The sequence below is a fragment of the Leopardus geoffroyi genome, chromosome D4 (assembly GCF_018350155.1).
Source record: "Leopardus geoffroyi isolate Oge1 chromosome D4, O.geoffroyi_Oge1_pat1.0, whole genome shotgun sequence".
NCBI classification, from domain to species: domain Eukaryota; kingdom Metazoa; phylum Chordata; class Mammalia; order Carnivora; family Felidae; genus Leopardus; species Leopardus geoffroyi.
The window spans coordinates 33766239-33781048 of record NC_059342.1 but is presented as its reverse complement, the minus strand read 5'-3'; positions in this window follow the sequence as shown (position 1 = coordinate 33781048).

The window sequence follows — 14810 nt, the reverse complement described above, 5'->3', positions numbered from 1 at the left end:
GAGCCTGGAGCCTGCTTCGGATTGTGTGTCTCCATCTCTCTCTGCCCCTTCCTCACTTGTGCTTTGTCTCTCTGTCTCAAAAATAAATAAACATTAAAAAAATTAAAATAATGATAATACAAATAATGAAATATTTTACATAGTGATTTGTATCTGTATTTTTACCTGGAAAATGTGTCTTGGTCATGTGACAGGAGTATATGTTTTTATTTTAATTAATAACCACCCAATATTTTATTGTGTAGATGATCTCTTTTTATTGATTTTAATTTTAGGCACTTCAGAATAAGTGATAGGGAAGATATATTTGCATAGTTATGTGCTGCAAATGTAATTGTAAAGGTATGTCTCTGCATTTTCTATACATAAAGTTCAGTCTATGAAGATCTCCTTCAACAAATGAAGAGAATTGGGGAAAATGTAAGGTTTTAAAAGAAAGGAGACAATAAGAATGGCAAACACCAATATGAAAGAGAGCAAAGCAAACATGAAATATTTGTTTTCTCCTGACTTTCTGTTTTCTCTTTGCTTCCTCATCAGTCCTTGGTCTATCATTCCTGTTCATTTCTGAAAAGTAGAGAAGTTTACTTTATGGACCCAGAGAGTGAACTTGATACATTATCTATCACATGTTTTCCTTCCCATAACTGATCTATTATTGGATGTTGAGAGCTTATTCCTCAAAGTCCTTTCTGGGAAGAAATAACCCTTGGCAGAGACTTGAAAGTTTGGCAACAAAGAAGTGGGAAAAGAAATAAAGAGAATGTAGAAGCAGGAAGGAAAAGAAATTTAGTTCATTACTTTCATTTTTACTTTTATTGGGTCAAAATTATATCATTATTCAAAAGAATGTTTCACCCATAATTGCTCACTGTGGGTTCCATTTCATTACCACATATAATATTTTGTTCATATTAATCTTTACTATGACATGTGAGTTTTCCTGACCATGTCATCTGAAAGAGCCATCTTATTTGCAGATATGTTCAGAATTGTGCACAGTGAATGACAAGTAGGACAGAAGATGTCAAATGCATTGCGTCGGTCCTGGTACAGAACACTCAAAGATGTTTATGGAAGCAGATACTGAATCTTTCCAAGTGAACCACCACCACAATCATTACCCCTTTACGTTTAGAAAACACAATGCGGGTATCCTAAACTGCTTGTTAGCTTGTTTTCCTGCTGAATGGATTAGTAGCCTGATGTCTACACTTAGAGAAGGGAATGCTTTTAAGTCTCCATGTACTTTAACAGCTATAACATTTGCAGAGCCTCCTGAATCAATCTTCTATCTTTCTGGTTTATTGTCATTTAAGAACAGATGTGAATTCTTTTCTTGTGTGAAATTTCAAAGCTGGACTCAGCAATACTTCTCTCTGAGCCTACAATTCGTCACTCTGTTCGTCTATATTGAATTCCAATGTTGGGAAATTGCTGTATATTTCAGCAAGATAATTTCATTTGTCAAATATCAGCCATCTTTAAGTAAAGAGGGGGACACTCGTGAGTAGGAAGAATTAGTTTGCACCAACATTTGATAAAACTTCACTATATTTCCTCCCTGACTTCTTCACCATGACTCATGAAATAATAGCATAGTATCAGTTCCAACCCTCCCCTCCTTTGACCTCTGCTAATCTTTTTCATTCTAATCAGGCACTGCTGTCAAAATTGTGGGTTTGGGGGCGCCTGGGTGGCGCAGTCGGTTAAGCATCCGACTTCAGCCAGGTCACGATCTCGCGGTCAGTGAGTTCGAGCTCCGCGTCGGGCTCTGGGCTGATGGCTCAGAGCCTGGAGCCTGTTTCCGATTCTGTGTCTCCCTCTCTCTCTGCCCCTCCCCCGTTCATGCTCTGTCTCTCTCTGTCCCAAAAATAAATAAACGTTGAAAAAAAAAATTTAAAAAAAAAACTGTGGGTTTACACTGATAAGTGCTCTTAAGGTAAACAGACTCACTCTGCTTAAGTGATCTTTTGCTGCAGGGTATAAGCATTTGCCCATGTTTTCAAGTTTTTTTGTATTCTTTCTAAGAGAAATCTTGATTTTTTTTTTATTCTTCTGCTTTTATTCATTAATTTTACATAGTTGGATCTGCTTATATTTATAATTGAATACATTTATATTTAATTTTTGTAGAAAGATATGTATGTATAGCATTGGAGGTATTATAACTAAGTATATTTATCATCTATCTATATACCTATCTATCATCTATCATTTATCTATTTTAAAAAGTGTTGAGATCCTGAAAACACATTTTTATAGATTTAGTTTCAATCAGTTTCAAGTGAGTGTTGGTCTGATAAAGTTTCTCATTTTTTTTTTTTCCACGTTGGATTGATTGATTCATGAATGCTTCAATTTTTAATGGAAAAAACATTTCTGAATCATTAGCTATATACAGGACAACAGTTTGATCTTTTACATTTTATTTAGGAAAATAAACAAGCATACAAATATACAGATACACAAAAAAGGAGACGTACATACTTAGTTTCCAATCTGTTTTTTTAAAAGGCAAATTTATTCAAGGATAAATATCTCTTTCTCATTCCATATATTTTTTTTTTAATTTTTTTTAACGTTTATTTATTTTTGAGACAGAGAGAGACAGAGCATGAACGGGGGAGGGTCAGAGAGAGGGAGACACAGAATCTGAAACAGACTCCAGGCTCCGAGCTGTCAGCACAGAGCCCGACGCGGGGCTCAAACTCACGGACCTCGAGATCTTGACCTGAGCGGAAGTCGGCCGCCCAACCGACTGAGCCACCCAGGCGCCCCTCTCATTCCATATATTAAAGGAAACATTGTAATAATTTCTGGGAAGCACACTTTAAGAATAGACATAAAGCAAAATGCTTTATGAGGAGATTAGATTGTGAGAATCACCCCAAAATATGTTATTGAAGGATCTGGAATTACTGGAATAATATATTTTTATAAAGAAAAAATAAAAAGCTCAAAAAGGATGGGTATGGCAGCCATCATTAAATATTCAAGAGGTTGTCAGGTGGAAGTGGATTTTTCTTTCATGTCCAAAATGTATCATGAACACCAAAGATTATTATGTGTTAGATGGCAGAATCTGTTTAATTGTAAATATTTGAAATTCTGATAGGGCCTATAATAAATAGCACTCTCCTTTCCTACTTGAGTCCTGAGGTTTTTTTGAGAAGAACAACACAAGAGTGGCAGATAGAGATCAAAGCATTATCCTTACTCATAATGGAATTCAACTGGAAGGACACTTTTAGTGTGAAAGCCAACCTCAGAATTAGGCAGATTTCTCATCCCAGGGAGCATTGGGCAGGGAGGCCTTCTTACAAGGGCAGTGCTTCCTATAGGAGGAAGAATGTATATTCCCCTGTGTTCCCAGCTCTCAATCCCAAGAGGAGAGAGTCAGGGCTGAATCAATAATGTCCATTTATTTCCCCCAAGTGTATCAATCAGAGAAACCATATGCATCTTCAGCAAATGGGGTCAAGAGTCCAGGGGTATGTTTGGGGAAACTACCTTTAAATGGAAATCAGAATTGAGGGCAACATTCCTCATTAATAATATGGGACATCTTTTTATTGATCAGTACTCTCCAAGTTCTGTATAGTGCTTTTGAAGTATACTGAAGACTTCCATTCAATCAATAATTGTTTAGTGCTAGCCAGTTCTCGGGCTCTGTACTCAATGCTCTGAACATAATAGTTCAGGTAAATAGGTATAATGCCACCTTTTTTGAAGCTTAAGGTGCAGAAACATTTAAACTCAAGGTAGATGATCATTTGGTGGGAATGTGGTTAGAGCAGTAACTCTTCACTTTGGCTGTACTTTGAAATCACCTGGGGAGCTATAAAAAAATACTGTTGCTCAGGCCCTACGCAATTCTGATTCTGATTTAGTTAATCTGAAATTAAGTCTGGGGATGAGGATTTTCAAAACTCCCAGGAAATTCTAATGAGTAGTCTAGTTTGAGAATCACTGTGGTTCAAGGGTAACATCATTGATGAAATAGATACTTATGCTAATCCCCAGTGCTGGCACATATTATAGGTCCTTAAAAATGCCTGTTGAATAAATTCACACACTGGAAAGTCAATGATTCTCAACCCTTCTTCATGACCTTTATTTTTCTTTTTCATGTTTGACTTTCATGTTTAAAGTATCTGAAATGTTTTCTCCTTCATTCATAGATTTTCTATTTCATTGCCCTTCAGAGCTTCACTTTCTGAGAAGATTCCAAATGTTTCTGCCTTATAGCTATTAGTGCTTGATCATCTACAATGGTGCCAAATTGCTTTTACAAGGAAGATGTTGAATTAAGCAGATTAACCACCATGAAATAGTATATGGCAGAATTCTTTACTTACGTAAGAATTCTTTTACTCATTCATCCATTCAGTATGATTCTACTTGTTTGTCTTGTTGCTGGATTGCTTGAAAATCTAGAATTGTTTTAAAATACTTCCAAAAAGATTTTTAAAAACTCATAATAAAATATGAAATCTTCCTTAGTTAAATCTTATGTGTCCTACAAATAATGAAAGAATGCATGCAGTAACCAAGATAATAAATATTTATCGAAAGCCTTCTCCATACTAATTACAGTTCTAGGTATATATGATACCATAGTAAATCAGACAGTCAAGATGCCTGCTCTTAAGGATCTTATTATGGTGGGTGGAAATTTTATTCAATTAATAAATAGAAAAATTGAGAAAACAATTTCAAATAAGGAAAAATATTGTAAAGACAATAAAATAAGGTGATAAGGATACCTCACTGACAGACCACTTTGGACAGAGTGGTCATCAAGAGCCTCTGTGTTGAAAAAATATCTAAACTGGGACCTAAAATATCATAAGTCAATTTCTGGGAAAGAGTGTTCCAGACAGAGAGAAAGCAAAGTGGGAAAGTGCTTGATGCAGCCGAGAAATGTATAGAAGCCTAGTGGCTGCAACTTGGTAAATAATAGAAGTAAACAAACTTGCAAGACAAACAAACTTACTCCTCTTGGGAGTCATAAAGCAGACCACTGAATGGAAAAATCTACAGGGACCCTTATATTTTTGACAATATGGGAGACTTAAAAACTCTGAATAAAAATACAAGCATCCTTTTAAATGTAGAGCTAAGCTCATAACAAAGAAAAAGAAATTCCCAGAGGCCAGAAATGAACAAGGAACTAGAAATCAGAAATGTAAACAAAAAAATGAAGCTTCTGCCTCCTTGTTAGGAGGGTGGGGTGGGGAAGGGAGCTGGGAATGGAGAGGGTGGGCAACTAGGAGGCTTATGTTCTAATGGTCCCATCAGTTCCAGGAGATAAGGCAGAATTCCAGCCCACACATGGTATAAAATTGGCATGGACAACCCATTGTAAAGCTAGAACCCATGAAGGGTTCCACCCTCAATGAAAAGGTGAACTTATAAAAAATCTTCCCACTGGTAGAGGAAGACAACTAGGAATCAACCTTATCCTGAGTAATAGCGGTTAAATGAAGGCTCTGAGCATTTGTGACGACAAGTCTGCCTCCAGGAAGGCTTGTGGTACAAGTTTTTACTATAGTGTGACCTGGGAAAGCACAGTTAGAAAATTAGAGTATCACAGATAAGTTATCTCTGGTAGAGGAAAAGGAAACTAGGATGAAGGACAGGTATCCAGAGGACTTCAAATGTATCATCAATGTTTTCTTTCTTAGGCAGAGTGATACTCAGGAGTTTATAATCTTAATATTGAATAGTATGTCTGAATTTAAAATAATTTTTTAAAATATTGATATAAAATGTAATATTTTTTAAATGATGAAAATGTTAAACTTCATAGGAAAAAATGTTCAATATTTCACCAACAGATTTTCCTTATGTAAAATCCTGGCCCGTGAAGACAATTCTACAGATCTACTGTCGAATACAATTTACTCCCATTTATCAGTGTGCAAATATTCACATAATGGGTTGTCTATCCAAGGCATCCTTCAATCCTTACCAACTTGATAGAACACAGTTTCTTTCCCATTTCCTTGAGTCTCTTCTTATGGCTACCAATAACATTATCATTATCATCATCATCATCATCATGCCTAAATTCTTAACTCTTATATTAGCCTCTGGAGCCCAGATTCAGATTCACCTCTATATTCCCCACATTACCAAGCATAGGACTTTGCCTATAGTAGATATAACCATCAACTATTAGCCTTAATTGGGCCCAGGCCATAGTGAGAATTAGGAATGTATAAAAGAGATATGATGTGATCTGGCCTAGAAGAGCCAATGATATTATTAGATGGGGGTGGGGTGAAGAAGGCACAGATAGCAACATGGAATAACAGCTGGCATGAATATTCTCTTGGAAAGGAACTATCTTTGAAAGGAACATATCTTGATATTTTGGGAGAGAAAGTAAGATCTTGGTAGCAGAAATATTCAGGACACTAACAACAAGAGCGATGGCTTAGGTACTCTGCTTGAGAAATGAAAGAACAGTTTGTACTATTGTGAAAAGGAAGGGGAGAAAAGAGTGGCAGACAGAAGAGAGGTCCCAGGCAGAGGGTAACTGGCTAGGGGCAAACCCATTCAATAAAAAGTCCCCCAGGTCAGGGGGAGCTGCCGAGGAATTGGGATCTCCCACATGCAGTCTGAATCTGTTGCCATCAAGTGAGCCTCTTCTCCACTAGCCTCAATTTGTCATTAATGGCTATAGCATTATGAATGCTTTCATTGAGTAAGGGAGACTGTGTGGAAACTGAGAAGGAATTGAATTTAATATTTAGGTGAACCTAACACAAAACAAAGATAGTACTCTGGGGCAATAAGATGATCTATAACCTGAAATATTTCAAGAGGAGTATAAACTCAGAGTCCATATAAAATGTAACCCCTAAAGGACTTTGAGGAAATCCTGAGGATGGCTTTGAATTTCCACTAGATGTTAAATGGAGTTTAAAATTGATGCTGTTTAATTCTAAAACTGACAAGAGACCCTTGTTAACATCTGGGATACATTTTCAAAAGGCAAATAGCAATATAAGGTGGAAGATATTAAGAATCAAATGAACAGTATTCAGTGTTAAAACAACATGGAGGTGGGAAATACTGAATTCGGTGAAAGTCAGGGATGGGACTCTAGAAGAGATACTTAAGCTAGATCTCCAAGAAAAAATAAGATGGAGAGAAGGAGGGGAAAACGGTGAGGAAAGTGTTTGAAGCGAAGAAAATAGATTGAGCACAGGCATGAGATGGCAAAGCTGGCCACCTGACAGCTAATATGTGCTCAAGGAAAACAAGCGAATAAAAGTAGTCCAAGCAAAACATAAATTACTAAAAGAATTGTGCGATAAATCTCCAATCTAAATATTAATTAGTTTCTGGTCTTTTAGATTAACCATTCTATGGCTTCCCTCATTAGTACATGTAGCTGTTTCTATGAGTTCTAAGGTACCAACTTGCACCTACAAGTATTGCCAGGTGCAGGAAGTCTACATATATGTGTCTTGGTGTGGGGGTGGGGTGGGAGGGTGTTTACTATATACACATCAATCATATATTTGGAAACAGATAGCAAACCACCCTACTTTGTGGTTATTATCTCAGAGGAGTGAAGGTGTAGGGATGGATGCAAATGCTAATGATGTTCCAGTGGGCTGTTCTCTAGTGGCAGTCCTGGTCAGAGGCATAACTGATACTTTGCTTTCTGACAGCAGATAAGTTTGAAAGGGTTAGCATGAGGCCTGACTTTCACAATATTGCTCCCAAGGCTACAAGTCATAGAGCCCTGTTCTGGTAGTCTAAGGGCCAGCCAATGGTTTAGGTGAGGTCATTAACAGGTAGAGCCACCCAGAGAGAACTGAGTAACAAAAGGACACATGCAGCATCACCTAGCACACATCAGTGGTCTCTTACTGCAAGAATAGTAAGACTGCTTAGCATTTATATAGAAATTTTCAATCACTAGTTAATCCACATAACTCCCCCCACGAGGAGAGTATTTTTAGTTCTTTTTTGTTTCCAGATGAGGAACCAAACACACAGTGAGGTTAAGTAACTTGCTCAAAGCTAAAAATCAAGTCAATAAACAGCAGGAGGGTGGTGGCAATGTAGAATTTCTAAATTCTTATTTTGTCTGCTTAGTCCATAAATGCCACTTGGTTTTTGGGGAAATATGGTCAAGTTGATCCTCAGAGAAACAAGAATTTCACCAGACTAAATGGTACATTTTTGTTTAACAAGACCTGCTTGGAGAGTTTTCTGTTTCCAGATTTGATGCTTTTTGCCCACCCGGAAACAATTAAGCTGACATAACATTTACTGTTGCAGGCTATTTGGGGTTTGTGAGCTGGGGTGTAAGGTCTGCTAATGTGTTCCACCTGCCCAGAATCTGAATCCATCAGTGGTTGTGCATGGGGAACCTCAGAGTTGTGTTCTATAAAGGAGTGGGGATAATCAGAAGTAAGAAAAGTCTGAATAGAGAGGGGCAAAATGAGGGCAAAGAATGGAGTCCACTTTTTATCCAGTCTTTTGGTGAGAGTATGTTCCTTGTGGCATGAGGGAGTATGACCAGAAATTGATGGAGGGATTCTTGAGAGTTAAAGGAGTATATCAAAGTTGTTCATTTCCTCTTAGATGTACTAATTCAACACTTGTACACATAGAAAATCTGCAGTTTACACTGTGATGTTGCTCCATTTCAGTCAATTCTCCACAGTCCTTTATTGGGAGTGAATCTTCCTGACAACTTACACTTATGGCAATAAGTGGAAATGAAGGCAATAGAAAGCCCCAGGATGATTTGTGGCTTCACTTATCTTAAAATGAAGTTTCCTGGAGGTGGGGTGGATGGGTGAAATAGCTTATGGGGATTAAGGAGTGCACTTGTTGTGCACTGGGTGCTGTATGGGAGTGCTGAATCACTATATTATACATCTGAAACTAATACTACACTGTGTGTTAACTACTTGGAATTTAAATAAAAACAAGAAAAAATAAAAGTTTTAAAATTTTAAAAATTAAAAAAATAAAATGAAGTCCTTGGTGATGAAAAGTTAGGCTTTATACGATAATCTAAGCACTTCCCACCACCTTTTAAGAGGCTCTGCTTCAGCCTGCCTGCTGGAGATGACACAGATGGTCCACCTCTTGGTGGGAAGTTGTGGTCTATTGGAGAACTTCTACATTTAAATCAAGTACAGTAAGACTGAGCCTACATGAAATTGTTTTGGAAGCAACTTATCATATCCTCAGAAATAATTAACTGAGCACTTAATACACAAACACATGATGCCTACACTTTAGAAGTTTAAACTAATTTGGTCATATATGAAAGGAAAACATGGACATAAAAATAAGATCTCAAAGAAGATAGTATATGCCAACTTATGTACTTGTATACATGCATATACATATATGTACATATACACACAAGTAAGTAGGTGTATACTGTCCTTAGTCCCACTCACATCTTCTTCAATATTTCATGTATATGTGTATATATATGAGAAAGAAAGAGAGAGGGGAGAGTGGAAGGGAAGATGTCTGCTCTTAAAGTCATATTGTATGTGTGTATATGTATTTGTTAATTAATTTTAGGGGTGACTAATAGGGTCAATTTTAATATTAGAAAAGAAATTGGAGGTTTCTTATGTCATTGATGCCATATTTACAAAACATCTTCACTTGGGTGTTTCATAATTAGATCAATCTCAATAGAACTGAAGGCCAACTCTTCCTCTAAACAGATCTCTTTCCCAAAAGAACTCCAATATTTCAGAGTTGGAGGGATCCTTCCCCAAGAATCATCCAGTTTATGTGTGAACTCTCTAGATCTCAAACAATCATTTCAACATTGACTCAGGCTCTACAATTCCCTTCAAGACAAACTGGGTCTTGAGTGTGTTCATGGAGATCTTTGTCAGACAAAGGGATAGAGGGGGAATTAGCTGGCATGAAAACTATGGAGGTCAAGGTGACCTCAGTGGTGGTTTTGGGTATTAACATAAAATTGAAAGCCAACCATACAGTCCAGTAGACTGCCCAATAGACTGTTACTTGAGGGAGAGAAGCCAAGTCTGAGGCAATGAGGTCAATTCAGAAAATATAAAACTGAATTAATTGGGTTCAAATCATGAGTCACAGGCTGCACACAGCTATTGGCTCTCTGTACAAAATTTATGTAACTTCTTCCAAGCATCCAATAACCTTGTTTAAAAAATAAATGAGCTTAGTCTAACAATGTCTGAAAAGAAAAATAACCCTTCAAGCTTGCTTTGATAGTATTCTTACCTATTTCTCCATCAATTATCCCCACATCCCTTCTTTACCTTCAATTTTTTTCTTTCCATTTTCTTCCCCTACTTATATAAAGTTATTCTGAATTCTTCTTGCCAATTCTTTTGCCTCTGCAAGTTTGCCTGGTTCCCTTTCTCCTTTTCAATGATAGACACTTTAAAGAATAATTGAACCCTCCCTCAAATGACTTTCTTGTTTTGCTTCCAATTTTGTCACCTGGTACAATTTGATTTTCACCCTCACAAGTTTACTTAGGACTACACTCCACTAACATCACCATGGGCTTCCTGAATGCTAAACCCAGTGATATTTCTCAGTATATATGACCAATCCCTTCATCTAGAAAGCTTCTCAACATGTGGCCTTAATAATACCACTACCCTCAGTTCTCTTTTTAATTCTTAACTCTTTCAATGGTATCTCCTTTTTTTGTTCATTAAATGCTATTATTCCGTAGGCTAAGTTACAATCCTTAGCCCACATCTTCTGACGTAAACTCATTAAATTCCAGAGATTCAATGCTGACACTCCTCTGTGGATGAAATTCGTTTTACATCTATAGCTTTGACTTTTCCTCTATGTTCCAAGCAAATATTTTATGTTCCTTTTAGACATTTCCATAACAATGAACTCTGAGAAACTCAAACTCAGTATGTCCACAATAGATTATTTATTGTGTTTTTTATTATATTTTCCAAAGCTGCTTTAGTTTCATATTCCCATCAGTTCAGTATGTTACCACCCACTCACTTACACAAACAAGAAATCTTAGTTAAATGGATGCCTCCTTGCCATTCCACTTTTATGTCCAGTTAATGGTTAGGCTTTTAAGATTCTACCTCTGCAGGGATTCTTAAATTGTTTATTTTACTGTGACCATGTTTACACCCCAGTGAATCTTACTTCAAGTGACCTCATCGCCAGTCTCTTCTCCAATTCCTTCCCACAATCCATGTTTGATACATGCTCAGGGTTATTATTATTATGTGTAGATTCAATTAATTTCTCTGCTCAAAAAAACTTTTATGACTCCCCCATTGTCTTCCTGATAAAGTCTAAATATTTTCCTACAATTAAGATCTTCCATAATTTTGTACCTCCTACATTTCTAGTCTTATCTATATGCCCACAAATTCTCTTCCCTGCATCAGTCTTATACCCTAAACTCTAATTCTGTTTCCGTTTCTCAAGTGTGCCATGCCCATTACATTTCTAGGTTTTCTTGATCTTTACTGTTCATAGTCCTAGTGAGCCTTCATGAGACCTTGCATAATTCCCTTAGATAAAATAAACACTTATCCCCTCTGAATACCTTTCATACTTTTTTAAGAAGCATGTATGGAACTGTCTTGGTTAGTACTGTACTCATTGCTATATATCTGTAACACTCAGTCCAGATTTTAAATTCACAAAACACAGCCTTGTTCATCTTAAGGTTCCCCTCAATGCTTTGCAAAGTGCCTTGTATATAGATATATAAAATAAATGTTTGTCCTATTGAATTAAAGCCTTACTTTTAGCGTCCTTAAAATATGTAATAAATTTTCTATTATTTTATTCCAGTGATACTATCTCAAGTCAAGGCCCTGGTCACTGCTTACCTTGTTTATTACCTTTATGGACCTGATCTTTTAACCCCTCTTGTGTAAATCACCCTTTCATTACGTTGTTCCCAACTTCCAATCCCAAAATGACCTTGATTGGCTTTTGCACCAAATCCAGACTCCACTTTCCATTTCTCCAGGTAATCTGAGATCCCTATTCTCTCCCCCTCTAACTCAAACTTACTTCCTACTACTCCATAGACTGAATTCTTCATACAGATCAGATCCACTTCCCCTCAAATTCTATATGTGCCATGCTATTCCCACTTTGCTGTGTTTCTTCACCCTGTACCCTCTACCTGGAATATCCAACTTTCATAGCATGCAATGTGTAGCTCAAATTTCATTTTCTTTCTGAGGCAAGTCCTCATTACCTCATACCTCTTATATGAATGGCTGTTACACTTAAAATCAGTATCTCAGGTGAATAATCAATTGTTTTCTCAATTAATTGTTATAGTTTGGTTAGTTTTCTCTCTCTAACTAGCTCTATGAGACCAGATGCTGCCACGCATATACTTCTCTATTCCTGCTGGCACCTTTAAGCACACTACTGGTCACATCATGCTTACTAATTGATTAGAAATAATCCATCCATGAGGAATCCATTCCCTAATAAGCTTGGGCAATAGAACACACATAATATTCCAGAAAATTGTACATAGTAAATAGCTTTTAGAGGGGCTGTGATGCTCTGGATTGGGATGCCCATCTCAGGGACCAGGTAGACACAATGCAGGATCAGAGAAGCAGCCGGCAGAGCCTGCCTAACTCAACAAGATAGTTTTTTCTGCCAATCTCATCCGCTGGTCCCATCAACCTTAATTATAATCAACTAATTCTATTAGCTTCTTAAACCTATTTCAAGAGAGAGTGCATTATACCATGCAACCATCATCAAGTAATAGAGTTATGCTCTTTCTACATCAGGCTCCATTCTAGCCAATCAAGCAAAAAGAACATTTTGCATTAATGTTCTTATAGAAGTGTACAGTTTTCACTTTTTAAAACTTTGCTTCTTTGGTCAATTGTTTTGGTCTGCAAAAGCCCAAAACAGGTGTGGTATTTACCTGCTGATTTCTAAGATGGGTGGGCAGAACAGCACAAAAGGAGAACATTTATTCTGAGCCATCAGGAAACAACCAACCTTGATTCTGCAAAGCTTATTAGCTGGAGGTAATAGAGAAGGAAAAGTATCGGAATGCTGTAATTGCTGCCTTTATGCTGTTATGCAGAATACTGTGCCTCTGGGCCATTTAAATGTATTTTCCCAATCCAGAAAGATACTGTTATTCTTCACTCCCCAGAGGTCTGAAATGGGTTAACATGAAATTTAATACAAGTATTAAGATGAGATTAGGCTGTGGAAATAAGACAAACACATTGTATATCTACACCTTGGCAGGTGATTCTGGTGACAAAGGTCCTTGCCAGGAGTGATTCCTAATCTGCAAACTAGAAAGCATAAACAGTAATTTTCAAAAAAAAAAAAAGGCAAAATCAAAACTTTTCCATAGATACAAAATGTGTTAAGTATTTTCATTACTTAATAAGGGAATTGGTCAGGAGTTACAACCAGTTCAAAGAAGAACCCCCAAAACACATGCATTTATAAGTTAGACATAGTGAAGGCAATATGCAAATGGGGGCAAAATCAACTCTTGCTCGGTGGTGGAGAGAAGTCAGTTATGTCTCCACTGGATGGGGTTTGTCTCTAGGCAATAGTGATGTTTCATTGTTATCAGCTGTCTATAACTTATAGAGTTGTAACATAGCTACCCTAGAATCAGAATCACAGAGCCCTAAAAGGTGTGATCGAGGTAATGCATTATTTTCCACTGAAGCACCAACTTTTCCCTATGGAAAACTTCTAAGGCAATAAGTGAAATATAAGGCTCTCTTCCCGCATTGAGGAATGGGATTTTCTCTAAGAAACTCAGAAAGGAAAGAGTATTAAAAATGATCCTAGGTATACTTTAGATGCATACCTATGTTCAAATCCTGTCCTAAGTGTATCCCTGAGCACAAGCCCTGACACCAGGTCTGAAAAAACTTCTCAGTGGATAGAGTGACTTAAAATGCTTTCCTCCTCTCTACTTATTTCATTTTCTATTTCTTTCTTTTTTTGGCTGTTGTTTTTATTCTCTTCCACCTTAAAAAGAAAAGAGTGCCTGCTTTCATACATAGAACAATGGTTAAAATCATCAGTCAGAGTCAAAGGCAGGTGGCAGGAGAACAGGGAAGCAGGTGGGGAAAGGTGACAGGCTGCTACTGGCAGCTCCAACTACTCTTAACTCTACAGAACAGGCTTAGTTCTGTCCTAAGAATTAATCAAGCTTCCCCACCTAGTCTCAGTCTTAAGTTTAGACAAGCATAGGACCCACTAGCAGGGTTTGAAACATGTGTTCCAATTTGCATTAAAGGGAGGTGTTAACCTGACATTTAGAAAAATTCCTTTTTTTTTTTGGAATAGTTGACACAAAGTGTTACATTAGTTTTAACTGTATAATATGGTGATTTGACAAGTTCATGCATTATGCTATGTTCAGTAGTATAGGTACCATCTGTCCCGATACATTGCTATCACAATACCATTGACTATATCTCCTATGCTGTGCCTTTTATTCTCGTGACCTATTCATTCCATAACTGGAAACCTGTGTCTTGCACTCTCCTTCACCCACTTTGCCCAAAACCCCATCCTCGTCCCCTCTGGCAACCATAAGTTTGTTCTCTGTATTTATAAATTTGATTCTGCTTTTTGTTTATGTTTTCATTTTTTTGATTCTACTCATGAATGAAATTGTATGTGATTTGCCCTTCTCAATATGACTTATTTCACTCAGCATAATACCCTCTAGGTCTGTCTATATTTTCTCAAATGGCATGATCTCATCCTTTTTTATGGCTGTGTAATATTACATTGTATGT